Source organism: Panicum virgatum, chromosome 4K (assembly GCF_016808335.1).
Source record: "Panicum virgatum strain AP13 chromosome 4K, P.virgatum_v5, whole genome shotgun sequence".
NCBI lineage: Eukaryota > Viridiplantae > Streptophyta > Magnoliopsida > Poales > Poaceae > Panicum > Panicum virgatum.
Genome location: NC_053139.1, coordinates 16,536,812 through 16,540,951, shown reverse-complemented (window position 1 = coordinate 16,540,951; position 4,140 = coordinate 16,536,812). Strand labels below are relative to the sequence as shown.

General features: G+C 48.3%; 1 non-coding gene across 1 annotated transcript; it reads right to left on the bottom strand.

Annotated features, from left to right (window-relative positions):
- Positions 1 to 2,196: 2,196 nt before the first annotated feature.
- Positions 2,197 to 2,305, bottom strand: LOC120705385. The gene has a single exon (XR_005687965.1). It is a non-coding gene; the product is annotated as a small nucleolar RNA R71 (small nucleolar RNA).
- Between the last annotated feature and the right edge of the window lie 1,835 nt (positions 2,306 to 4,140).

Here is a 4,140-nt window from a genome sequence, read left to right as displayed (position 1 = left end):
TTGTTTTGCCTAGCGGGAAGAATTTTGCGAGGAACGCCTTGGAGCATTTGGCCTAGTGTTGACGGTGCTTAAGTGCCATTTTCACCCATCAACTATACTCAATAATAAAGGAAAACTACATGCCTTACTCGCATATTTATATCACTAACCTTGCTCCACAGTTGTTTTCGAGTTTTATACATTTCAGATGAGCAGGAGCGGAATAAGACGAAAACACGCAGCAGACGCCATACAACTACGCAAAATATCGCGTCCGGCGTCACCCACTTACAAGGAGGGCCCATCTGGCAGAGCAAACGGGCGCGCCACGCATAATGCATACAAGGAAAGATATCAGGGCCCACATGTCAGCCTGTCAGAGAAGGATAAGGACGAGAGGCGGCCAGGTGGGGCCGGCCAACCCCCTGGGTCGGCCGAACCAGGCCGGCCTCCCGTCCAGGTGCATTTCGAGGAGGAGTCGGCCCCAAGTCTCCTGATTACCTTCCATACGTGCATTTGGCGGGAACCGACCTCCACTAGTATAAATAGGGCCCCCTCTCACCCCCTCTCTCTCTCTCACACACACACACACTTCATTCCATTCTCTCCAAGAAGGCTCTCCTCTCTCTTGCTCTCTTAGCTAGGTAGTGGAGTTAGGCTAGTTCTCTTTAGTGAGCAAGTCGTCCTCGGGGTCGTTGAGCAATCCTCGGCTCCTGGTATGGCTTTGTATCCGACTTGTCAGACTTCTATTCATAATATAGAGTTCCGTCATGGTTGCTTTACTATCTTGATAGTTTATCAATCCATGCTTAGATCGTTCATAAGTTATGCTACGGTCTTGGTTAGGCGAGATGATTCGGGTACGGATAGAGGTTCGTTGTGCCTTCGGGCTTGCTCTAGTGTTTTACTCGTCCATCCGAAGGGTGGGAGACCCGGGGGCACTAGAGTAGTGACTTCATACACGAGCGTGGTGCTCGGATATGCGGGATCCTTTGGATATGACCGTGCTCCACAGTGTGACTGGGGTAGATGGCAGGTGGTGACAGCCCTGTCCGTCCGGCGTAATAGCAGTGTTGCGTTTAGCGTACTCCCCGATGTTCGGGTTCGGTGTAGGAGTTCATGCAAAGAGGTAACAGGACTGAATGTACTCCGGTACGGGACCTTCTCCCCGCTATCCCATTTTCCTGGCACCTGCAGTCCTAACCATGATCTAACATGACCCCAGCTTTGGATAGAAGCACTAGGACACCTAACCTAGCCTAAGCTCCAGCTGACTTGACGTAGGATAGAGTAGTCCTTTGTTTTATAGTTTCTCTCCTTTATTCGTTCCTCTTGGAGTGTGGATGTGTGCTGTGTCGCATTACCCTTGCTTATTATTTATTTGTACTTACCCCTGTTAGAGTTTTGCCTATTTCTTGATGCACAATGTCATGGTTAATGTTGAGTACAATATCTTTGCCACTGCCATCCTTTGGGACACAAATAAATGACAATACCCTTACTCTCCGGGTGAAATGCTACAACGGTATATCTGTGCGCTTGCGGATCCATCTGTAATCGTATTGATTATACCACTAGAGTGGCACCCCTTATGTGCAGTTGCTAGGATGGGTTCGGCGCCCTCATTTCTAGTCTAAGGACTGCCTGTTTCTCCCTGTCGGAAAACTACACAGACAATCTTTTATTTTTGATTTGAAAGAAGACAGGGATAGTGTATGACCGGTTTCTCCCTGTCGGAAAACTACACAGACAATCCAGAGAGGCTCGTGAGAAGGGCATGACCTCACGTCGTTCCTCCTCTCGCTATCCTCCTGGCACAGGAACCCATTTCAGAAGCACCACTCGTTCTTGAGGCTATGGCTAAAAAGACTCTCCGCGAGTTCTCCGTCCCCTCCACCGACAATGTGGCCACTGGCCCCAACATCAATGTCGGGGACATGAACTTCGAGCTCAAATCAAGCCTCATCAACATGGTGCAGGCTAGCCCATTATGTGGCAAGCCAAATGAGGACGCAAATGCACATTTGCAGAATTTTCTAGAGCTCTGCGACACCGTTGTCATACGGGGTGTTGCCGCCGATGTTATCAAGCTTCGTCTGTTTCCCCTTCTCCCTGCTAGGGAAGGCGAAACTGTGGTTTACAAAGAAAAGGATATCGACACCTGGGCCAAATGCTCCAAGGCGTTCCTCACAAAATTCTTCCCGCTGGGCAAAACAAATGCCCTGCGCGGGAGAATTTCAAGTTTCCAGCAGACAGGGATGGAATCCATCCCAGAAGCTTGGGAGAGGCTGCAGGAATACATCTTGGCCTATCCTCATCATGGCTTGGACGAGTGGCTCGTCCTGCAAAGCTTCTACAACGGGCTCACAACGACATCTCGAGCCAACATTAATGCCGCTGCTGGAGGAGCCTTCCTCGACCTAACCATACATCTTGGCCTGTCCTCATCATGGCTTGGACGAGTGGCTCGTCCTGCAAAGCTTCTACAACGGGCTCACAACGACATCTCGAGCCAACATTGATGCCGCTGCTGGAGGAGCCTTCCTCGACCTAACCATAGCCAAATCCAAAGCATTGGTCGAGAAGATGGTCTCCAATCATGGGTGGAGTGATGAACGACTCCAACCCCGAACAAAAGGCATGCATACCGTCAAAGAGATGGATATGATTGCCGGGAAGCTGGACCTCCTAATCAAGAAGATGGAGGAAGGGAGCAAACAACTAATCCATGCTCCTGTTTACGCCATGGGTTCGCACTTCACGTGCGAAGTCTGTGGTAATGATGGACACTCGGAGAACAACTGCCCCGAAACCCGTGAAGACTGCGCCTACCTCAACAACAACAACAACAACGGGTACCGTCAAAAACAAGGAGGCCAGGAGTGGAACCAGCCACGTCCACCTTTTCAGGGAGGTAATAATTACAACTCTTCTTTCAATTCAAATTTCAATTCAAACCAACCTCCCTTGAGAGAACTTGTTCTTGGCCAAGTTAAAATCAACGAAAATATAAATAAAAAGCTTTTGGTCATTGACAAATCCCTGGAAAGTTTAAATGTCAAGCTTGAAACTTTGTCTTCAACTCTTAAAAACAAGTTAAGTTTCAACAAAATGATCGAAACCCAGCTTGCACAAATTGCTGCTTCGTTACCTGCTGTTGAGAGCGGGTAAATCCCGTGGCAACCCGAGTCTCCCATTGAAAATGTCAGCATGGTGTCTACCGGATGGGATAACTCGTCCCGGAGGCCACCACGCAATAACCATGTAGGTAGGTACTATCCCCCAAGGAACGACGTTTGGGATGGCATGGTGGCAGCGGTGCAAGAGGATCCAGGGGTCCCCATGATCAGCTGCTCGATCTACATCAAACACTTCGAGCGATGCCTATGGGATCTGGGGGCAAGTGTGAATATAATGCCCAAGGTAATATATGAAGCACTTGAATATCCTGCTCTTTCCCAAACAACCATGCTCATACAGCTTGCAGATTCAACCATTCGGTATCCCGAAGGGATAGCCGAACACATTTTCGTACGAGTACAAGACTCCTTCATCCTTGCCGACTTTGTGGTAATGGATATGGAGGGCGACCTCGGAGTCGACCTCGTACTTGGGCAACCTTTTCTAAGGTATGCCAAGGCAAGGATCGATGTCGGAAAGGGAGAAATCCATTTCCGTGTCGGAAGGGAGGATATGATTTTCAGGTTCAAGAAGAAGGAAGAGCAGCGCTTCATGATCCAACAAGACAGTAAAGGGCAAGCACTCTAGGGTGCATCAGAACCCCAGCCAGAACAATGACCCTCCGCACCTAAAAGAAAGAAGAAGGAAAAGAAGCTGTGGCGGAAGGTCGAGAGTTCGGCCTCGTCCAGTTCTCCAGGACGAGCCGACGAATGGTAATAACGATAGGGAAAAGTCGTGCACGTCGGACTTTAAACGACGCGCCCTTGCCAAAGATAAATTGGTATTTATCTCATATTTGCTTTCTCCGCTTTTCAACATTTTCTTTGCACCTTATTTGTTTTTCTCCACTGCATGTTTGAAAATTTTCAAAATTGTTTTCTGCATGCTGGAATTTTTCTAGCATTTTTCCCTTTTTACAAAAAAGACCAAAAATATTTTCTGAGTTTTAAAATCCTTTGGAAAAAATAATGTGGACATCTT